The 25,156-nt window shown below is 37.7% G+C and overlaps 1 pseudogene; it reads left to right on the top strand.

Annotated features, from left to right (window-relative positions):
- The first annotated feature begins 333 nt into the window (after positions 1-333).
- LOC100996094 (elongation factor 1-alpha 1-like) overlaps positions 334-25,156 on the top strand; it is a 54,205-nt pseudogene continuing 29,382 nt past the window's right edge.

The following is a 25,156-nucleotide window of genomic DNA, read 5'->3' as shown; positions in this document are numbered from 1 at the left end:
GTTCTTATCAATTAAACCACTTTTAAGCTGCATATTCTGTTCCTTGTACCCCAAAGGATTCTACTTCTATTATATCCTTCACAGTGTCAAGGCCAAGATTAGATTATTAAGTACTCCCTGTTTGATTATAATTGTACTTATTTTCTTCTCATGTTTTTGTAAAATGGGTACTAATATTCATCAACTCCTTGCAAAGGCAAAGAAATTACACTCCAAGAAAACATAGACACATTGATTGTTAAGATTATATGACCGTGTCATTATCAGGATGCCACAGACGCAAGGCCTGAAATAAACAAGACTTAAATTGAAAGCAGAAATACTATAGGCAAGATGAAAAGAGTCAATACAAATGAAAACTGTGATGGAGGACAGCTTCTAACTGTGACTCTGCGACTGGTAACAATGCAAAGCTTCATAACCTCTTGGGTAAATAGCTCTCATACTCCCATCATTGTGCTAATGTCTCCCTCATTTCTCTTTCTCATGTCTGAGGTCAATGTATCAAATTACATTATTTAATGGCCTATATTATAATTTAATTTCAATAGGATTGACCACATTTATACTCAGAAATGCTCAAAATCATATGTATGCTTTTTAAGAAAATTTCCCTTGGAAAAATTCCAAGCCTATTATTAAGAACCTGTGTCGACCGGGCGCGGTGGCTCACGCCTGTAATCTCAGCACTTTGGGAGGCCAAGGTGGGAGGATCACGAGATCAGAAGATCGAGACCATCCTGGCTAACATGGTGAAACTCCGTCTCTGCTAAAAATACAAAAAATTAGCTGGGCGTGGTAGCAGGTGCCTGTAGTCCCAGCTACTCGGGAGGCTGAGGCAGGAGAATGGTGTGAACCCGGGAGGCCGAGGTTGCAGTGAGCTGAGATAGCACCACTGCACTCCAGCCTGGGCGACAGAGCGAGACTCTGTCAAAAAAAAAAAAAAAAAAAAGAATCTGTGTCACCCAAGTAATCCATCTAAAATGGTTTATCAGGCTACAACCATAATATAAATGGTACAAATACGTTGGATAATCTTCATGTTAAAGCTGTGCTTTCTGATTATATCCTATCCAGCAGTTAACTCTTAGTATGAAGAGAAAATAGAGCTTGAATGACTGACAAATGCACCTATCAAGTAATTGGACTGGGCTGGTTGTCAGTGGCTTAAAAAAATTTATGACCCATGAAATTTCTTAGTAGTGTCATTATTGTCCACGGTACCCGACCAAAATGAAGGCTTTGTTTTCAACTGCAGCTGGATTATCATTTCAGATATTAGGACAGAGCTCCTTACTTTAAAAGTTCCCTAAAGTGAAAGATGGAATTTCAGATGTGAAAGGGTTCAACTTTTCTTCTCTCTGAATTGATATTGCTACCAAATTTAATATCCTTATTATCTAGTGTGGAGACATAATTATCAAAGCGAGGCACATTGTTAAATTAGGCAAAGAAAGGTGTGAAACCAGGAAACACAGATGAGAATGAGAGAATTCGAATCAATGATGGAAACCGAGTTTGGGAAAACTCCCTGAGTCTAAAGGTATCCACAACAGAGGAATCTGTTGCCTCAGGCTGAGTGGTGAGAGAGCTCTTAGGAGTCCCCACCTATTACAAACTTGGATTTGGATAACGGCAAGAGTTGTGTAAAGGGAATTTAGAATTATTGGCCTTGCATCCTAGCAGTGTTAGCCTCTCAGGCGCCTCTGGTCATTTCAGCTCATCTGTAACAGTGAACAGATGACAGCTGCCTCAATATTGTGTGCTACGTTGAAGGAGCTGCTATACCACAAATGGCCAGGAGAGGTCAGCATCAGAAGTACATGACGGCACTCCTGGATTTTTCAGAAAAGCTGTGATAGCTACAAGGAAATCAAAAGGAAAATATCTGTGAACCATATATCAGATAAGGAGTTAATTTCCAAAATATGTAAGGAAATGTAAGGAATTCCTGTCACTAAATGCCATATATATATTATATTATAATCTATCTATCTAAATCATAGGCAAGGATTATAAAAACACAAAAGAATAAAAAAATAGGCAAGGACAGGAACAGAAATTTCTTCTATTGACATACAAACAGCCAACAGGTATATGAGATGCTCAACATTATTGATCATTAGAGCAATTAATATAAAATTATAATGAGATATTATCCATGCCTGTTAGAATACCTTTTATATATATATATAAAACAAAAGATAAGTGTTAGTGAGGATGTGAAGAAATTGGAACCCTTGCACATTATTGGTGAGAATGTAAAATGGTGCATCAGCTACAAAAAACAGTGTGGAGTTTCCTCAAAACAGTTAAAAATAGAACTATCATATAAATAAATCAAGAATCCTACTTCTGGATATATATCCAAAAAAACTGAAATCAGGTTCACCATGATATATCTGCACTCCCATGTTCCTTGCAGTGTTCTTCAAAATAGCCAAGATAAAAAAGCAACACAAGTGCCCATAGACAGATGAATGGATTTTAAGAATGTGGTATATACATACAATAAGATATTATTCACTATTAAAAAAGAAGAATATCCTGCCATTTGCACAACATAATAAACCTGGAGCACACTATGTTAAGGGAAATAGGCCACTCACAGACGGACAAATATTGCATGATTCCGCTTATGTGTGATGTCTATAATAGTTAAACTCATAGAGGTAGAGAATATAATAGTGGTTTCCCAGACCAGAGGGGTGGAGGAAATGGGGAGTTGTTCCATTAGTATAAAGTTTCTCTTACGTCAGATAAGCAGATTATAAAGATATGCCATATGACATAGTCCCTATAGCTAACAATGCTGTATTATGTACTTCAAAATGTTAGGAGGGTAGATCTCAGGTTCAAAAGGAAAATATTTGCAAACCATATATTAAGTGTTCTTACTATAAAAACAAACAAACAACTGAAAAACAAAAACAAAAGAAAATAAAACTTTGGGAGATGTCATTCTCCTTAGGAAGAGGCAATCTAATATGCTTTCTGTGCTTTGAGGCCAGAAAATCAAGGAAACAGCTTACTACAGTAGATATTGCCTGGGATCTATACTCAGTAGATCTGGATTTCCATCTGGAGTCTACCTCCTTTTAAGGAATCATGTAACTTCTTTTAACTTGAGTTTTCTCACATATTAAAATAGGGTTCATAATATGTACTTTACAAAGTTATACTAAATTATAAGGTTATTGTGGAAATGAGTTAAACATTTGGAAACCAATGGGTACGTATAAATTGATAAAAATATTTTTTGGAAATTATAAGAACTTTTCCTTTTCTAACAAAATGGAAATAAGCCAAGTCGTTAGAAGAAGGAGAAAACTGAGCAGTGATACCTATAGAAGTCTGGGTCTGGGTTACAAAAAACAAAGCAAACAACTCTGACCAAATGGAATTTATTGACAGGACAATACATAGTTTTCTGAACTTAAGGGATGGCTGAAGAGGTAGACATGGAGGTGGACCAAAATTTGGAATGATGTCACAGCCAAAATTTCACCCTGTGAAAAGTTTGCTGATGCTGCTGCTGGCTCCATTGTCACTGGATGTGGTTTCCAGGACATCAGTCCCTATTGCCACCATCATCTTATCCTTAGACCCTCTGCTATTGCTTGAGTCTCAACTTTATCATAGCTGCTCTGAGTAAACACTAATTTTTTCTTTATTTATTTCAACAATATTTCTGTAGTTTTTAAGGTATATATTTTGCCCTTACATTAAATTTATTCCTCAGTGTTTAATTCTTTCTGATGTTATTGTAAGTCAATTATTTTCTTAATTTCATTTTCAGATTGTTCATTGCTAGTGTATCGAAATAAAATTTATTTTCTTGTAGTCCATAAACATGCTGAATGAATGTATTTGTTCAAATTAATTTTTTAGTGATTTTTTTCTAGATTCTCTATATGCAAGATAATGATACTTGAAAATGGAGATAATTTTAGTCATTCCTTTTCAGTCTGGTTACCTTTCATTATCTTGCAAATTATCCTGGCTAGGACCGCCAATACAATGTTGAATAAAAGTGGCAAGAATAAACACTTTTGTCTTCTTCCTAGTCTTAGGGAAAAGCATTCAGTCTTTCTCCATAAGTATGATGTTAGCTTAGTTTTTATAGGTGTTATTTATCAGATTGAGAAAGTTGTATACTATTCCTAGTTTATTGAGTGTTTTGTCATGAAGGAATTTTAGATTTTGTAAAATGCTTTTTTTTCCTGAATCTAGTTAGATGATCATGTGGATTTTGTCCTTTATTCTACTGATATGATGTATTACACTTATTTTCAAATTTAAACTACTTGGTCATGGTGTAAAATTTTTTTATATATTGTGGCTGATTCTGTTGGTATTTTATTAAAGTCTTAATTTTCTCTAAACTTGTATCATTCTCTCAAGGTTTGAAGGTTCCAATGTTCAAAATCTCAGTTGGGGCATCTATTGGTTGATTCTATGCCTGATACCCACTGCTAGCTGCCAGAGGGCTGAAGAACAGTCTTTCTTGTTTTTTAGGTAGTAAGAAATGGAGCCTGAATCTCACCTTTACTTTAGGATTTAGGTTTCTTCTCAAACAGGACAAATGGTTATTTGCTAGACATCCAAAAATGACAAATGTTCATTACAATATTCCATACAAACATTCATGTTTTATGTTATACATTTACATTCATATTTATAAGCACACAGCATAATTTCATGAAAGGGCAGCAGGATTTTTTATTTTATAAAGTAAATTGAATCATTCCCAGCTTTGCATTTTCACTTTGATGTGCAGCCTCTTTGGTGTCTTTGGGTTAACAATGTAGGCAAGGTGAGAGGTTTACTACCTAAGTTACAGATGCCATTGGGAGCACGTTTGGTGATTTTTGGTGTGATATATTTTAAGTGCTGAAGAGCCTTCTTCTCTATTTTTCTTCTTAAAGCCAGTGCCTTCTGCTGGGTGAACATGGTAACAACCCAGCTCAGGAAAGTCAGAAGTCACTTTTCGCCCTACTCCGTTCTCATGCTTCTGTGTTAATTCTTCCTGTTCATACCATCTTTCAACTCTTGACACATACACACAAGTGTACTGGCAAAGCAAGTGTAAAGGCCTCACAAATCCCTGCATGGAATTTGGAAGCTGAGTCAGAAGGAGGTTAAGTGCCAAACCCTAGCTCTTCCAGCACAGTGAGAGCTCCTCAGAATTGAGGTGCTCATCCATGCTTGTGAATTGATTACCTTAAGCACCATGATTTAACACAGCCCTGCCTTTCTAGAGCAGCAGGGAGGGAGCAGGAAACTCTACACTGTGCCAAGCAGAATTAGCTTTTGAGTTTAGGTCACAAAACTACCAGCCCTGGAACCGAGGATCTCTCCTGGTTACTCTTCAGCTTACACTCTATTGAGGGCGAGGCATCACTGATAATTGAACACGTTACTCTATTTGTGACAGGATAATGTTACTCAACATTCAGCCTGTCTCCAAGTGTGCTATGCAAGTGGATGATCTGACTCTTTGATTACAGGGGAAATGCAAGAGAAATGTACTCTTACATTTTAAATTAAATCCCACATTTTTCTTGGAAATTAATTTAAAATGATTGAATAAATATTTATCTGAGAAAATGCTTCTGAATTTTTGTGGAGAGACATCAGATGAGGATTTAGTCAACAAGCTGGAATAGGGGAATGGGGTCATGACTGAGCCAGGAGTGTGCCAGTGGCAGCAGAGAGATGTTGATCAAGACACCCTCTGAGGACAAATTGTGGGATTTATAGGCATTGTCACATCCTGAGGCACAGAATAGCGAAGTGGGAGACTGTGCAAACCCTTTTAAGGTTATTGAAAATTTTTTGCAAACAGATCCAAGTTCATGTTTAGGCTAATAGGAGGAGTGTATTTATGAAATGAGATTTTAAGGTCTTTGAACTCTGTGAAACTTCATTAGCTTATCATTAGTGATTCTAACACCACCAGTAAGAACCATTTTTTGGGATTTCAGTAATAGCTCTCCAGTGATGCTGTTTAATGTTTTATCTTTTAAAGCATTTTTATTATTTTAAAAATAAATTTTGTCATGTATATTTGAGGCTTACAACATGATATTATGGGATAAATGTAGATAGTAAAATGATTACCATAGTGAAGCAGATTAACATATACATCATCTCATATGGTTACTTTTTTATGACAAGGACAGTTAAAATCTACATATTTAACAAAAATCCCCAATGCAATTTTATTAACCATAATCCTTATGTTGTACATTAGATCTCTAGACTTGTTCATAGTACCTATATGTTCTAGTTATGCTCTTTTAAAGTGCAAATATTCCTGGGAAAAGTAACATGTAAAACTGTAGTCAGGTTTTCTCCACTTAATTTGAAACACTTTTGTTTTATCTAATTTATTTTAGACATCATTATTGGCACCTATAACATAGGGTTTCCTTGGTGTATGGATGAGATATAGGTGATACATAACTAAATGACTAATGAAGTGAAATATCTCTACAAGAAAAACTATAAAACGTAGATTAAAAAATCATAGATGACACAAACAAATGGGAAAATATCCCATGCTCATGAATTAGAAGAGGCAATATCATTAAAATGACCATACTGCCCAAAATAATCTACAGATTCAATGCAATTCCTATCAAAACACCAGTATCATTTTTCACAGAATTAGAAAGAAAAAGCTACAATTCTTATAGAATCAAAAAAGAGCCCAAATAACCAAAGCAATTCTAAGTAAAAAGAACAAAGCTGGAGGCACCACAGTATCTGAATTCAAATTATACTACAAGGCTATAGTAACCAAAACAGCATGGTACTGGTACAAGGATAAACACACAAATCAATGGAACAGAATAGAGAACCCAGAAATAAGGACTTACACCTATGGCCAACTAATCTTCAGCAAAATTGACACAAACTTACACTAGGGAAGGGACAGCCTCTTCAATAAATGGTGCTGGGAAAATTGGACAGCTATATGCAGAAGAATAAAAGTGGGACCCATGTTTCTCACCATATTAAAAAAATCAACTCCATTTAATCCCATTAGGATGGATTATAGACTTAAATGTGGAAACTGAAACTATAGAATTCCTAGAAGAAAACCTCAGAAAAACTCTTCTGGCCTAGGCAAAGAATTCATGACTAAGACCTCAAAAGCAAATGCAACAAAAACAAACATAGACAAGTAGGACTTAAACCATAAAGCTTCTGCAGAGCAAAAGAAATAATCAACAGAGTGAACAAAAAACCAATATGATGAGAGAAAATATTTGCAAACTATGAATCTGACAAAGGACTAATATCCAGAATCTACAGGGAACTCAAATAAGTCAACAAGAAAAAAACAAATAACCCCATTAAAAAGTGGACAAAACACATGAATAGAAATTTTCTAAAGAATACATAAAAATGGTCAATAAGCATGTGAAAAAATAGCCAACATCACTGATCACCAGAGAAATGCAAATTAAAACCACAATGTGATATTATCTTAAACCAGTTAGAATGGCTATTATTAGAAAGTCAAGAAATACTATTATTTCTTGTTCACTGTTGGTGTGAAAGTAAATTAGTACAACTTCTATCAAAAACAGTATAGAGGTTTCTCAAAAAACTAAAACCAGAACTACCATTCAATCCAGCAATCCCACTACTGGGTATCTACCCAAAGGAAAGAAATCATTATATTAAAAAGATATCTACACTGATACACTGATATGATTATCACAGCCCTATTTACAATATCAAAGATAGAAATTAACCTAAATGTCCATTAACAGATGACTAGATAGAGAAAATGTCGGGGATGAGTGTGTATACACACACTATATGTATAGTGATACACTATGTATATCATGGAATACTACATATTTCAGTATTTAGTGCTGAATATATATATAATATAAATATATAAATATTTTATATATATGATAGAATGCTACTCAACCATAAAAAAGAATGAAATCACATCTTCGCAGCAACACAGATGGAACTGGAAGCCATTATCTTAAGTGAAATAACTCAGAAACATACAAATACCACATGTTCTCACTTTATAAATGGGAGCTAAATAGTGTGTACACACAAACATGCAGAGTGGAATAATAGATACTGGAGACTTGGAATGTGGGCAGGTGGGAAGTGGGTGAGGAATGGGAAATTACTTAATAGATACAATGTACACTATTGGGTGATGGTTGCATCAATAAATCAGACCTCACTGCTACTCAATATATTCATGTAACAAAAGTGCCCATGTACCTCCTGAATCTATAAAAAAAAAAATTTCCCTTCATGACAGCTATGGTAAAAGCACTAACCATGTGACTAAAAATAGACATTAATTTCTCATAAAGAAAGAGATCGTGAAGGCTTAATTAATTAAAGTAGGTAAAGTATCTAGTAAGTGTCTTGGTGTACAGTAGCTGCTCAGCGAATTTTAGTTATTTTACGTTCCCCTTTCCCTTTCTCCTTTTCATACTCTCCCACTCACATTTTTCTGAAGAAAATAGGAGGCATGGCTTTGTGGCTTAGGAGGCATCAGTTCTTGCTAGACACCTAAAGACAGAGACATATATAAAAACGGAAGTGGAAGTCCACTGAGGACAAATTTATCATTTCACTGTGATTTCGGGGGGCAGTATAAACAGTGTTTAAGACTCTAGAATTTGGAGTACAGAGCTTAACTCTGATTCCTGCTAGCTGTGGGATCATGATAAACTAAACCTCATCTGCAAATTATGATAACAATATCTATATCAATATATGTGCTGGAAGAACAAACATAACAAGATAACGTATGTCAAGTACCTATTTCAGTACCTGGCACTTGTTATAGTAGCTATTTAGAGCTTTACTGAATACTGATCCTCCCTAATGGACACCCTGCCTCTTCTTTTGTGTGAATTTAGCATGCCCTTCCTCCATGGATTCTTGTCCATGGGCCACAAGAAACTCATATTTTAATCCTGTATCTTCTAAAGTGCAATACTCTGAGCACTTAAGTTTGGAGAAAGAAAAAGGAAGAAAGAAGAAGCAGTATGGTTGAGAACGGAGGTGACTCCAGAGGAATTGCTTAATCCCTTGTTTTAAACTTGCAGTTTTCTTATTTATTTATAATTTTTTTTCAACTTTTATTTTAGGTTCAGGTGGTACATGTAAAGGTTTGTCACATGGGTAAATTGCATGTCACTGGGGTTTGGTGTACAAATGATTTTGTCACCCAGGTAGCCATCAAAATACCAGTTAAGTAGTTTTTTGATCCTCACCCTCGTCCAACCCTCCCTCATCAAAGGCCCCAGTGTCTGTTGTTCCCTCTTTACGTCCATGTGTGCTCAATGCTTAGCTCCCACATACAAGTGAGAGCATTAGATATTTGGTCTGTTCCTGAATTAATTCACTGAGGATAATGGCTGCATCCATGTTGCTGCAAAGGACATTTTAAGTACAATTTTTATTTTATGTCTTAGATTTATAGGAAAATTGAAATGATGGTACAGAGAGTTCTCCTATTTCCCCTATTGTTAACACCTTACATTAGTATGGTACATTTTTTACAATTAATGGGCCAATATTGATACATAATTATTAACTAAAATCTGTATTCTATTCACATTTCCTTTGTTTTTTTTACATAATGCCCTTGTCTCTTTAGGCTCCTTTTGGCTATGAGATTTTCTTGGACTTTCCTTATTTTTGATGAGCTTGACACCTTTGAGGACTACTATACAGATATCTTTTAGAATGTTCCTCAACTGAGATTTGTCTGATGTTTTCCTCATGATTAAACTGAGGTTACATATTTTGGGGAGCAGCACCAGAGCTGAAGGCCATTTTCATCAAATAAAATCAAGGGTACACACTATCAACATGACTAATCATTGTTGATGTAGAGGACAGCAGGTACCCATCTGCGGGGACTGTAAGGGAACCAACATTCATTGAACATGTGGTTAGGTCTGTTTTGTTTGTGACCCCATTTAATACTCACAACCACTTAAAGAGGTATGTTTTAATTATCACCATTTTGTAGTTATAGAAACTGGGATAAGTTGAAAAACTTTCTCACCCCAGCATGCAAAATACAGACTTTGTATTCGGAAGACTCGGGTCTATCTGATGCTAAAACTTCTTCTCTCCACTATACCATTTTGTTTTCTTTGTAATTATATAAGATTTAAAATGTTGGCTGAGATTTTATGTAAATAGAACTAAGGATGTTGTGTGATATACTATTTGATAAATTGAGTAGGAAACATGCAACTTCTTTGATATTGGATTCAGATGAGTATGTTATTGGGAGACACTTGTTGGTAATTTAGGGCACATCTAAACTAATTTAGTCTTATGTGAGATTTATGAATTTATGAATTGAAGCTGATGAACAGAGATGAAATGTGAGCAGGCTGAGGTGAGGAAATATTATACTCAGATATAATGTTCAGTTGCTATCAAATAAGTTTATCAGACTTGATCTGGAGATTTGATGGATAATTTATGAAATATTCAGAGAAAACCCTCTGTGTTGTTCATGCCAATCATTCTTTTGCATGAGGGATTTTTATGGTGCCAAGAGTGAGAGTGGAAGGACCGACCATGATTCACTATTTTAATGCTCTGGCACAATGCCCTGTGTCCCTGGTAGTATTAGTTTGATCTTTGAGGCACTGATAGGTCCAGGGAATATATGTATACATGAATTTCGAAACCTCATTTCTTTCTAGGCCAGATGCACTTGTGTTTACAAATTTTAAAGTATTGATTATAAAATAGAAAAGTGTCTCATCACCGCTAAATACAAACTTTCAGATAAGCAGTTAATAGTGGTAACCTAGAATAGTGTCGGTATCAAGGATATAGGAATTTAACTGACCTCAGACTGAAATATATACATGTGGCTATCATGGACAACTAAAAGAAGGACAAGTTTCACACCTACATTTTAAAATTAGAATTGCAACAAAGAGTGGTTACAGGGCTGAAGCCAAGACTCCATTAGTTGATGTACTGAGTTAGGCAATGCTTTCTATTAGGAGTGGGGTTTGACAGGTACAATTTGCCTAAGGACAGTTGGGACTCTGCAGTTGACACTTTGTTGTCTGCCATTCATTTTTCTTGTGTTTCTTGGTAGTAATATTCCAGGTTTCTTTTGGGGAAAAACTCCTTAGCCCCTGGCCCTGGTCCTCAAACTTATAGTTTCAGGAATGGATTCTGACTGGTTTAAACAAATCAGGATAGCCCTCTCCATAGTTACACTAATTGGCTATGGATGAGTAATTGATTTAAAAGAGTCCAATCAATGTAAGTCTAAAAAATTTTATTTGAAATGATGAAGATGAGATTCTTCTGATATTGAGAGAAGCAATGTAGAACTGCTGCAGCTAGAGGGGAAGACCCCGGAGTTGCTGGGTGGAGACATAAGGTAGAACCCTAGAATGGGTCAAATCTGCGGAAGGAGAATCGAGTGGTAAATTCCAGAAGATGTTTTTGGAATTCCAGATAAAGCTGGTGCCTGAAATCAGATATCTGACAGGAGCAATTAAATCACCTTTTTTGTTTGACTGATGAAGGCTGTCACACTTATTTATGTAATTATTTATTTCATATGTGAAATGTTCCTAAGTGATAAGGGGCTCAAATGTAGTTAGAATGCAAAAACAAATTATAAGGTAAATGAGAAAAAAAATCACCATAAAAGCCACTATAATTGAAAATGGCACCTGGCATATGAGGCATAGCTTCTGTAGAGACTGGTATGACTGTGTTAGAACATCCTAGCACCTATCGTACTTCGTACATCACTTCCCCTTGCCCATGGGAGCGGCACATCGGAATAAAAAGCTGATTTATTCAGGAGTCCACAAGCTCTGCTGTGAAGTTTTCTATGGCTGGAGAGAGAAAGAAAGAGAGAGGAAACAAGAGATAGGAACAGGTATCAATAGCTGAAGACTATTGGTAGGGAAATGACCAGGCCCTGAGAAGGTCAGTAAGCAATGTATTCAGTGACCTGAGATCAGCAGAGCAACAGCAGATATTGGTGCAGAGGAACTGCAACTCTGATTCTATGAGAAAAACACACGGAGGACTCTTGGAGGGAAGGTACCATAAGCCACAGCCAATGCTGCTGGGGAATAAGTGTTCCGCAGGTGAGGTGATTGAAAATATTCTGGAAGTGAAAACCCCGAAAAGGGGAAGAATTTATATTTGTCAGCAGAGTGGGCATGAACGCTTATCACCGAGAGATCTTGGAACAGCACAGTTTTGGGCATAATCACTCAGGTTCCCCAGACACTCTGTGGTTGATCATTTTCAAACTTCAGAGCATTCAGTCTCCAGAGAAGAAAGATAGTGCAGCCTCAGTATTGAAAATGTCAGTATCAATCAATGCCACAAATGCTCTTTAGAGATTTCAAATTTATAAGTCTATTAGGGAATTGGATGTTTATTTTTGCCCACTGTGGTTGCCTACTGTGGTGACACAAGACTACCGGCCAGGAACTTGAGTTTTATGTTTGGCTCTTTCTTTAGTTAGCTGGTTATCTGGACTCCGAGGGTCTTCCTTTGCCACTAATTAGTTATGGATATTTACATAAATTTCTAAACCTTTTTAGTTTGTTTTTCTTGAAAATGTGACTAATAAACATAACAGGGCTGTTGTGAAGATAGATTGCATGAATATTTCTTTTTTTTTTTTTTTTTTTTTTTTTTTTTGAGACGGAGTCTCGCTCTGTCGCCCAGGCTGGAGTGCAGTGGCGCGATCTCGGCTCACTGCAAGCTCCGCCTCCCGGGTTCACGCCATTCTCCTGCCTCAGCCTCCCGAGTAGCTGGGACTACAGGCGCCCGCTACCACGCCCGGCTAATTTTTTGTATTTTTAGTAGAGACGGGGTTTCACCGTGTTAGCCAGGATGGTCTCGATCTCCTGACCTCGTGATCCACCCGCCTCGGCCTCCCAAAGTGCTGGGATTACAGGCGTGAGCCACCGCGCCCGGCCGCATGAATATTTCAAATCCTTTAGGGCAGTGCCTGGAACACAGAAAAATAGATCTCAAATGAGTATACACATCTTCCAAAAGACATAATTTTGGGGTAGGAAAGGTATGTGAACATTGCTTATTACTAGATTTCTTAATAAAGCATCCAAAATCAAATAATCTTTCAGGCTTCTCAATGACTCCTCAAAGACTAACCCTGTGCCACTGTGAAGTGAGGTTTAGTTGGACTGTCTTTTGAATGTAGCAGTTGGTATATACAGCACTGGGCTCCAAACAGAGCAGTGAGAGGTTGGTGCATCCATGGAAAAAGAATGTTCAGATTAGAAGTGGCACATTTTATCATGTGTTTAATTCATTCATTTCCATGGTGGTATGTATGGTGGTGGTTGGTGTAATGTGATATAATCATTATTAGAAAAAAAAAGATAGAGGATGAGTATGACGTGATATATGGACTCACTGGTTTGAGGAACTCTAGATTTTATTAATACTACACTTTTGTCTCCATTATGAATTGATATCATACATTAAAGATTTCTGATAATGAGAAAAATGCTCAGACCTAAACACAAAATAAATGAGATATAAACAAGTAGCAAAATCTTCAATTAGCCAAAGACATTAGAAAGAATGCTGCTTTTATAAGACTTAACAAATGAAGTGTTATTTCATCTCAAGGAATTAAAAAAAATTGAGACTTAAGGGTAATAGCCAGTTTCAAGAAAATCAATGCTAATTAAACAAGAACAAGCTGTTCTTTCTAACAGTACCCTCGAGGAGGGAAAACCTGACATTCCCCTTTGTCACAAGACTTACTGACAGCATGTCAAGCTTTAATACAGAAGATGACTGCACAGGTGTGCTGGGCATTCACAAAGATCCAGTGATGAAGGCACGAATTTGTATTGAATTTGATGAGCATGTTTCCCCAGAGAAGAGAAGTTGCATATTCAGACACTTAGGATGTAAGTTGTGGTTAGATTAGCGGTAAGAGACTGATTATCCAGATGCTGTTTGAAATTGTTAACATAAATGTATTGTACCAGTCTAATATTTTGTTCTATAAAGAATAGACAATACAAACAAACCAAAGTTGTCTTTTGGCATCAGGCCAATCCTTATACTTGTGTCACCTCTTCATTAAGAAATTGGGGCTCTAGGCTGGGCACGGTGGCTCCCGCCTATAATCCCAGCACTTTGGGAGGCCGAGGCAGGCAGATTACCTGAGGTCAGGAGTTCAAGACCAGCCCGGCCAACATGGTGAAACCCCGTCTCCATTAAAAATACAAAAATTAGCCAGGCATGGTGGCAGGTGCCTGTAATCCCAGCTACTTGGGAAGCTATGGCAGGAGAATCGCTTGAACCCGGGAGGTGGAGGTTGCAGTGAGCTGAGATCACACCATTGTACTCCAGCTGGGGGCAAGAGTGAGACTTCAACTCACACAAACAAACAAACAAACATGGGGCTCTAAGCCTTATTTTACTTTACTCAAATTCTTACTTTCACATTGATGATATAAATGTGTGGCTCCTTAATCCTATTTCTGGAGGCTTGGTTGCCCCTTCAACTCTTCTACTTTTAAGATCTCACCTTCTTACACTTCCCCTGAGCCATTGTCTTCTCTCTATTTTCTGTATCTTAATCTTTCTCTCTTGACTGGCTTGCTTCACTCGCCTTCATCTATGCCCTTGCTGAGAGATCCATTCTCTGTCATCCAATAATTCTCCCCTTCTTACACCAACTTCTCTAAATGTTCATTCTATCACTAGCTGTTCCTTATCCCTCTTTTTCTCCATGAACCATGACACTCTAGTTTCTTGCTCTTACTGCTAAAAGGAAACTGCTCTTAGTAAAGATTAAAGGCATTAATGATTTCCTAATTATAATTCTATCAGATATCTTTCAGGAATTGTCTTCTTGGATTGATCTTGTTCATTTGCTGCTTTTGTTCTCTTTTGACTTCTCAAAAGGACATTTCACTTCTTTGACAATCATAACACAACAGTCTGTTGCTTCTATTGATACTTCTTTGCCTATTTCCTTTACACTTTTGTGTGAGTTCTTCTTTTTTCACTTAAAAAAAAATGTCCTTTCTCCCTGTGTTTCTCATTCAAGCCGCAGCCCTTACTCTGCACATACACTTTCCAAGTGACCACCAAAGTGATCCATTTCAAATTTGGGTGTGATGATACCATGTGATTGCTTTAAATCCTTCAATAACTCCTCAAGGATAAGTTTTTTATGTGGTAAATATTCTTTTCTATTATCTGTTCTCTACCTAACTCTGTAGTCCCATATCTCTTTATTTTGTTTTATTGTCTGCTTAAATTTTTAATTTTTTATTTCAATAGGTTTTTGGGGAACATGTAGTGTTTGGTTACATTAATAAGTTCTTTAGTGGTGATTTCTGAGATTTTGGTGCACCCATCACCCAAGCAGTATACATTGTACCCAATCTGTAGTCTTTTATCCCTCACCATCCTCCCACCCTTCCTCCTAGTCCTCAAAGTCCGATGTTTTATATCATTTGTATGCCTTTGCATCCTCACAGCTTGGCTCCCATGTATGAGTGAGAACATGATGTTTGGTTTTTCATTCCTGAATTACTTTACTTGGAATAATAGTCTCCAACTCCATTCAGCTTGCTGCGAATGCCATTATTTTACTCCTTTTTATGGCTGAGTAGTATTCTAATACATATATATATATCAATCATATTTTCTTTTTCTACTCATTGATGGGCATTTGAGTAGACCCATATCACTTAAGTCTCTGCTTTATAATGTATAATCTAGCAATTTAGAGCTTTTTAGAGTTTCCCACTGTGCTTTCTCAGTGAGTTACTCTTGCCTGTATTGCCCCTTCTGCCAGTCATGTCCTTCCCTGCTCTACTCTACACCATCCTTACCCTTATGTCAGGTTAATACCTACACATTCTTGATCTCAGCTCAAATAGATACTTAGGAAGCCCTTTCATTATGCGACAGTCTAAGTTAGGGGTCACTCCTTGGTGCACACATAGCACATGTGCAGGTCTCCATTAGTGCACCTACTTCATAATATTATAATTATCTATTTATCGGTCCACATTCCTCACAGACAATGCATTCTTTGTGATCAGGAGCTATTTATTTATCTTTGTATATCTGGAGCCCTGAACAGTATCTGGAATATCAATGTAGTTAATCCTTTATTATGATTTCCCAAAAACACTTCTCAGGAAAAGATTGTCTTTCTTTGTCTCATTCTGCCAGAACTTTTCGAACTTGATAATGACAAAGTTCTGTCAGACATACAGTCATGCATTGCATAACAACAGGAATACCTAAGAAATACATTGTTAGGTGATTTCGCCATTGTGTGATCATCATGGAGTGCACTTACACAAACCTAGATAGTACAGCCTACCACAAACCTAGGCTATATGGTCTAATCTATTGGTCCTAGGCTGCAAACCTGTACAGCATAGTGCTGTATTGAATACTGTTGGCAATTGTAACACAATGGTAAGTGTTTGTGTATCTAAACTATCTAAACATACAGAAGGTATAGGAAAACAATGGTCTTATAATCTTATGGGAACATCATTGTATATGTGTTCTATCATTGACCAAAATGTCCTTAATCAAAATGTGGTTATGTGGTGCATGACTGTATTTATTTTGTGCTACTTCTAAGGATTATAAGCTTTAAGGTTCTAAATAAGAATTGAGAGATTAAGTAAAAAATAAAATAGGTAAAAAGATTTTCTATTTTCTACAAATTTACATTATAAGAATCCAAGATATTTGTTTTATTCTGTGTATTAGTCCATTTTCATACTGCTATGAAGAAATACCTGAACTGGGAAGTTTATAAAGAAAAAGAGGTTTAATGGACTCATAATTTGACCTTGCTGGGGAAGCCTCACAATCATGGCAGAAGGCAAAGGAGGAGCAAAGGCATGTCGTACATGGTGGCAGGCAAGAGCGTGTGCAGGGGATCTGCTCTTTATAAAACCATCAGATCTCATGAGACTTATTCACTATTAAGAGAACAGCACAGGAAAAACCTGCCCCCATGATTCAATTACCTCTCATCAGATCCCTCCTACAACACATGTGGATTATGGGAGCTACAATTCAAGATGAGATTTGAGTGGGGACACAGCCAAACCATATCATTCTGGAATGTCAAAACTTTACAGTTATTACATAATGACATTTTTATTTATTAAATACTCTATGTATTACTTCTAATATTAGTGTCCATGTGACTCATAATCTAGGAGAAAAATCAAGTTCCACTTTCTGAATGGAGCAACTTTCTTTGGTCATGTGCCTGAGAAACATTCAAAGAATGAACAACCTGAATTTTCCATTTTTTAGCCCAACCTTCATGCCTTAGGATTTACCCTATAGTCAGGGACAAATTCAGAATGTGTGGGCTGGGCATGGTGTCTCACGCCTGTAATCCCAGCACTTTGAGAGGCTGAGGTGGGTGGATCACAAGGTCAGGAGATCAAAACCATTCTGGCCAACATGGTGAAACCCTGTCTCTACTAAAAATACAAAAAAATGTAGCTGGGCATGGTGGTGTGCACCTGTAGTCCCAGCTACTCAGGAAGCTGAGGCAGGAGAATCGTTTGAACCTGGAAGGCGGAGGTTGCAGTGAGCCGAGATTGTGCCACTGAACTCCAGCCTGGGCGACAGAGTGAGACTCCATCTCAAAAAAAAAAAAAAAAAAAAGAATGTGTTACTTGGACAAGGTAGGTAGCTGGTAGCTCTAAATTGCACTCCTTGTTAGACCTCTCTCATTTACATCTATATTCTTAAGTTATTTGGTCACTGGTTTTATCAAGCTTATTCTAAATATGAACCTCAGAGAGGAAATCAACTACATCTTCTACACTTTTAGATAACCTGAGCCTGTCCTATTTTCTTAGTATGCCCTAAGCATTTACCTATGGGTATATCTTCTTTAATTAAAGGTATCATAATAGTTAAATATAAAGTCCCAGAGACACTACTTTTGGCCTAACTTTCAATTATTAAAAAACACTCCACGAAACCTGTGGGACTGAATTTTGCTGATGCATTGCAACAAAGAGCCTTTCTCTTGTTTCATTTGTCCTTTCACTGCTGCTAAACTTCCTCTAATTGCTGTTTTTATTTATGTGACCCCAGGATGCATTGCCACCAAATGAAGAACATGCCAAAGGAAATAAACAAGTTTGTTCCTAAAATCACCTGAGGCCGTCATTAAAAAAATTGGGAGACTGATCCTAATAAAATATTGGAGGAGAAACAAGTTGGATAGGCCATGGTATCACCTAACAGCATCTCCTCTCAGGGCAGAACTCTCTTCTACAACTTTCTTAATTGAACCAGTGAGGGATGTACCAGTGAGGGAGAACATTCTAGATCATTTATGTGTATTTTATATACATATTTTAAATAATTGCTTAATGTATATTTTATTTTATATTCTATTCATTTGCTTTACATTCAAACTTTAAACATTTCCTAGGTCTGCATGGCTCCCGCTTCTTGCTTCCTTTCTTCCATTTAACTCACATCAACACTTAAGACTAATATCAGTTTGGGCTCAGGCAGATGTGTGTCTGAATCTAAGCTCTTATCAGTTCTTAATGGAAGGACATTAGCTAAGTTACTTAATATCTCTAAGCTTTAATTTTTTCATCTGTAAAATGGAGATGATAATGATTACGATGTTGTTATAGGAATTTAGTTTGATAATATACATATACATTAATTTCATTCTTTTTCCTTTTTTAGGAATTTAGTATCTGGAAGTGCAAGACCCTGTCCTGATCTCAAGGAGCTCAGAGTTTAGTGAAGAAGACAGATGACAAGCGTTGACTAGTGTAATGTGAAGTGTGTTACTGGAGTTACACACACAGTGCAAGCCTATATACACGTGTCATGTTTCATTAGACTATCCAAAATTATCTAAACATAAACTTAAACATTTCAAAAGTTATATGTATTTATAAGCTTCAGAAATTACAGATAATCAAAAAGACAAAAGAAAATCGTACTCTAAGCACTGTTGACATCTTGTAGTATTGATATTTTTCTCTGCTGTATTTACATAGATATGTCATATCTATGTCTATATATGATGCATTTGTAAATAAATGGGTTCACATTAAATATTACTTTTTGTGACTTTGCTTGTTTCCTCAACAATAGACTATGAATTGCTTTCAATTTTAAACTATTTTTTTTTGCATCCCATTTTGTGCTTCTGTTTCCCTTTTCTTTTTTTTTTATTATTATTATACTTTAAGTTTTAGGGTACATGTGCACAATGTGCAGGTTAGTTACATATGTATACATGTGCCATGCTGGTGTGCTGCACCCACTAACTCGTCATCTAGCATTAGGTATATCGCCCATTGCTATCCCTTCCCCCCTCCCCCCACCCTACAACAGTCCCTAGAGTGTGATGTTCCCCTTCCTGTGTACATGTGTTCTCATTGTTCAATTCCCACCTATGAGTGAGAATATTCGGTGTTTGGTTTTTTGTTCTTGCGATAGTTTACTGAGAATGATGATTTCCAATTTCATCCATGTCCCTACAAAGGACATGAACTCATCCTTTTTTATGGCTGCATAGTATTCCATGGTGTATATGTACAACATTTTCTTAATCCAGTCTATCATTCTTGGACATTTGGGTTGGTTCCAAGTCTTTGCTATTGTGAATAATGCCGCAGTAAACATATGTGTGCATGTGTCTTTATAGCAGCATGATTTATAGTCCTTTGGGTATATACCCAGTAATGGGATGGCTGGGTCAAATGGTATTTCTAGTTCTAGATCCCTGAGGTATCGCCACACTGACTTCCACAATGGTTGAACTAGCTTACAGTAACACCAACAGTGTAAAAGTGTTCTTATTTCTCCACATCCTCTCCAGCACCTGTTGTTTCCTGACTTTTTAATGATTGCCATTCTAACTGGTGTGAGATGGTATCTCATTGTAGTTTTGATTTGCATTTCTCTGATGGCCAGTGATGGTGAGCATTTTTTCATGTGTTTTTTGGCTGCATATATGTCTTCTTTTGAGAAGTGTCTGTTCATGTACTTCACCCACTATTTGATGGGGTTGTTTGTTTTTTTCTTGTAAATTTGTTTGAGTTCATTGTAGATTCTGGATATTAGCCCTTTGTCAGATGAGTAGGTTGTGAAAATTTTCTCTCGTTCTGTAAGTTGCCTGTTCACTCTGATGGTAGTTTCTTTTGCTGTGCAGAAGCTCTTTAGTTTAATTAGATCCCATTTGTCAATTTTGTCTTTTGTTGCCATTGCTTTTGGTGTTTTAGACATGAAGTCCTTGCCCATGCCTATGTCCTGAATGGTAATGCCTAGGTTTTCTTCTAGGGTTTTTATGGTTTTAGGTCTAATGTTTAAGTCTTTAATCCATCTTGAATTGATTTTTGTATAAGGTGTAAGGAAGGGATCCAATTTCAGCTTTCTACATATGGCTAGTCAGTTTTCCCAGCACCATTTATTAAATAGGGAATCTTTTCCCCATTGCTTGTTTTTCTCAGGTTTGTCAAAGATTAGATAGTTGTAGATATGTGGCATTATTTCTGAGAGCTCTGTTCTGTTCCATTGATCTATCTCTCTGTTTTGGTACCAGTACCATGCTGTTTTGGTTACTGTAGCCTTGTAGTATAGTTTGAAGTCAGGTGGTGTGATGCCTCCAGCTTTGTTCTTTTGGCTTAGGATTGACTTGGCGATGTGGGCTCTTTTTTGGTTCCATATGAAATTTAAAGTAGTTTTTTCCAATTCTGTGAAGAAAGTCATTGGTAGCTTGATGGGGATGGCATTGAATCTGTAAATTACCTTGGGCAGTATGGCCATTTTCACGATATTGATTCTTCCTACCCACGAGCATGGAATGTTCTTCCATTTCTTTGTATGCTCTTTTATTTCCTTGAGCAGTGGTTTGTAGTTCTCCTTGAAGAGGTCCTTCCCATCCCTTGTAAGTTGGATTCCTAGGTATTTTATTCTCTTTGGAGCAATTGTGAATGGGAGTTCACTCATGATTTGGCTCTCTGTTTGTCTGTTGTTGGTGTATACGAATGCTTGTGATTTTTCCACATTGATTATTTATCCTGAGACTTTGCTGAAGTTGCTTATCAGCTTAAGGAGATTTTGGGCTGAGACAATGGGGTTTTCTAGATATACAATCATGTCATCTGCAAACAGGGACAATTTGACTTCCTCTTTTCCTAATTGAATACCCTTTATTTCCTTCTCCTGCCTAATTGCCCTGGCCAGAATTTCCAACAGTATGTTGAATAGGAGTGGTGAGAGAGGGCATCCCTGTCTTGTACCAGTTTTCAAAGGGAATGCTTCCAGTTTCTACCCATTCAGTATGATATTGGCTGTGAGTTTGTCATAGATAGCTCTTATTATTTTGAAATGTGTCCCATCAATACCTAATTTATTGAGAGTTTTTAGCATGAAGGGTTGTTGAATTTTGTCAAAGGCCTTTTCTGCATCTATTGAGATAATCATGTGGTTTTTGTCTTTGGTTCTGTTTATGTGCTGGATTACATTTATTGATTTGCATATATTGAACCAGCCTTGCATCCCAGGGATGAAGCCCACTTGATCATGGTGGATAAGCTTTTTGATGTGCTGCTGGATTCGGTTTGCCAGTATTTTATTGAGGATTTTTGCATCGATGTTCATCAGGGCTATTGGTCTAAAATTCTCTTTTTTGGTTGTGTCTCTGCCAGGCTTTGGTATCAGGACAATGCTGGCCTCATAAAATGAGTTAGGGAGGATTCCCTCTTTTTCTATTGATTGGAATAGTTTCAGAAGGAATGGTACCAATTCCTCCTTGTACCTCTGGTAGAATTCAGCTGTGAATCCATCTGGTCCTGGACTCTTTTTGGTTGGTAAGCTATTGATTATTGCCACAATTTCAGATCCTGTTATCGGTCTATTCAGAGATTCAACTTCTTCCTGGTTTAGTCTTGGGAGAGTGTATGTGTCGAGGAATTTATCCATTTCTTCTAGATTTTCTAGTTTATTTGCGTAGAGGTGTTTATAGTATTCTCTGATGGTAGTTTGTATTTCTGTGGGATCGGTGGTGATATCCCCTTTATCATTTTTTATTGTGTCTATTTGATTCTTCTCTCTTTTTTTCTTTAGTAGTCTTGCTAGTGATTTAACAATTTTGTTGATCCTTTCAAAAAACCAGCTCCTGGATTTATAATTTTTTGAAGGGTTTTTTGTGTCTCTATTTCCTTCACTTCTGCTCTGATTTTAGTTATTTCTTGCCTTCTGCTAGTTTTTGAATGTGTTTGCTCTTGCTTTTCTAGTTCTTTTAATTGTGATGTTAGGGTGTCAATTTTGGATCTTTCCTGCTTTCTCTTGTGGGCATTTAGTGCTATAAATTTCCCTCTACACACTGCTTTGAATGCGTCCCAGAGATTCTGGTATGTTGCGTCTTTGTTCTCATTGGTTTCAAAGAACATCTTTATTTCTGCCTTCATTTCGTTATGTACCCAGTAGTCATTCAGGAGCAGGTTGTTCAGTTTCCATGTAGTTGAGCGATTTTGAGTGAGATTCTTAATCCTGAGTTCTAGTTTGATTGCACTGTGGTCTGAGAGATAGTTTGTTATAATTTCTGTTCTTTTACATTTGCTGAGGAGAGCTTTACTTCCAAGTATGTGGTCAATTTTGGAATAGGTGTGGTGTGGTGCTGAAAAAAATGTATATTCTGTTGATTTGGGGTGGAGAATTCTGTAGATGTCTATTAGGTCTGCTTGGTGCAGAGCTGAGTTCAATTCCTGGGAATCCTCGTTGACTTTGTCTCGTTGATCTGTCTAATGTTGACAGTTGGGTGTTAAAGTCTCCCATTATTAATGTGTGGGAGTCTAAGTCTCTTTGTAGGTCACTAAGGACTTGCTTTATGAATCTGAGTGCTCCTGTATTGGAAGCATATATATTTAGGACAGTTAGCTCTTCTTGTTGAATTGATCCCTTTACCATTAAGTAATGGGCTTCTTTGTCTCTTTTGATCTTTGTTGGTTTAAAGTCTGTTTTATCAGAGACTAGGATTGCAACACCTGACTTTTTTTGTTTTCCATTTGCTTGGTAGATCTTCCTCCATCCTTTTATTTTGAGCCTATGTGTGTCTCTGCACATGAGATGGGTTTCCTGAATACAGCACACTGATGGGTCTTGACTCTTTATCCAATTTGCCAGTCTGTATCTTTTAATTGGAGCATTTAGTCCATTTACATTTAAAGTTAATATTGTTATGTGTGAATTTGATCCTGTCATTATGATGTTAGCTGGTTATTTTGCTCGATAGTTGATGCAGTTTCTTCCTAGTCTCAATGGTCTTTACATTTTGGCATGATTTGGCAGTGGCTGGTACCAGTTGTTCCTTTCCATGTTTAGCGCTTCCTTCAGGAGCTCTTTTAGGGCAGGCCTGGTGGTGACAAAATCTCTCAGCATTTGCTTGTCTGTAAAGTATTTTATTTCTCCTTCACTTATGAAGCTTAGTTTGGCTGGATATGAAATTCTGGGTTGAAAATTCTTTTCTTTAAGAATGTTGAATATTGGCCCCCACTCTCTTCTGGATTGTAGAGTTTCTGCTGAGAGATCAGCTGTTAGTCTGATGGGCTTCCATTTGAGGGTAACCCGACCTTTCTCTCTGGCTGCCGTTAACATTTTTTCCTTCATTTCAACTTTGGTGAATCTGACAAGTATGTGTCTTGGAGTTGCTCTTCTTGAGGAGTATCTTTGTGGCGTTCTCTGTATTTCCTGAATCTGAATGTTGGCCTGCCTTGCTAGATTGGGGAAATTCTCCTGGATAATATCCTGCAGAGTGTTTTCCAACTTGGTTCCATTCTCCCCGTCACTTTCAGGTACACCAATCAGACGTAGATTTGGTCTTTTCACATAGTCCCATATTTCTTGGAGGCTTTGCTCATTTCTTTTTATTCTTTTTTCTCTAAACTTCCCTCCTCGCTTCATTTCATTCATTTCATCTTCCATCGCTGATACCCTTTCTTCCAGTTGATCGCATCGGCTCCTGAGGCTTCTGCATTCTTCACGTAGTTCTCGAGCCTTGGTTTTCAGCTCCATCAGCTCCTTTACGGACTTCTCTGTATTGGTTATTCTAGTTATACATTCTTCTAAATTTTTTTCAAAGTTTTCAACTTCTTTGCCGTTGGTTTGAATGTCCTTCCGTAGCTCGGAGCAATTTGATCGTCTGAAGCCTTCTTCTTTCAGCTCGTCGAAGTCATTCTCTGTCCAGCTTTGTTCCGTTGCTGGTGAGGAACTGTGTTCCTTTGGAGGAGGAGAGGTGCTCTGCTTTTTAGAGTTTCCAGTTTTTCTGCTCTGTTTTTTCCCCATCTTTGTGGTTTTATCTACTTTTGGTCTTTGATGATGGTGATGTACAGATGGGTTTTTGGTGTGGATGTCCTTTCTGTTTGTTAGTTTTCCTTCTAACAGACAGGACCCTCAGCTGCAGGTCTGTTGGAGTACCAGGCTGTGTGAGGTGTCAGTGTGCCCCTGCTGGGGGGTGCCTCCCAGTTAGGCTGCTCGGGGGTCAGGGGTCAGGGACCCACTTGAGGAGGCAGTCTGCCCGTTCTCAGATCTCCAGCTGCGTGCTGGGAGAACCACTGCTCTCTTCAAAGCTGTCAGACAGGGACATTTAAGTCTGCAGAGGTTACTGCCGTCTTTTTGTTTGTCTGTGCCCTGCCCCCAGAGGTGGAGCCTACAGAGGCAGGCAGGCCTCCTTGAGCTGTGGTGGGCTCCACCCAGTTTGAGCTTCCCGGCTGCTTTGTTTACCTAAGCAAGCCTGGGCAATGGCGGGCGCCCCTCCCCCAGCCTCGCTGCTGCCTTGCAGTTTGATCTCAGACTGCTGTGCTAGCCATCAGCGAGACTCCGTGGGTGTAGGACACTCTGAGCCATTGCGGGATATAATCTCCTGGTGCGCCGTTTTTTATGCCCGTCGGAAAAGCACAGTATTCGGGTGAGTAACCCGATTTTCCAGGTGCCATCTGTCACCACTTTCTTTGACTAGGAAAGGGAACTCCCTGACCCCTTGCACTTCCTGAGTGAGGCAATGCCTCGCCCTGCTTCGGCTCACACACGGTGCATTCACCCACTGACCTGT

This window comes from Pan paniscus, chromosome 5, assembly GCF_029289425.2.
Source record: "Pan paniscus chromosome 5, NHGRI_mPanPan1-v2.0_pri, whole genome shotgun sequence".
Classification (NCBI taxonomy): domain Eukaryota; kingdom Metazoa; phylum Chordata; class Mammalia; order Primates; family Hominidae; genus Pan; species Pan paniscus.
Note: the sequence above shows the minus strand (reverse complement) of the source record. Positions and strands in the feature narration are given on the sequence as shown.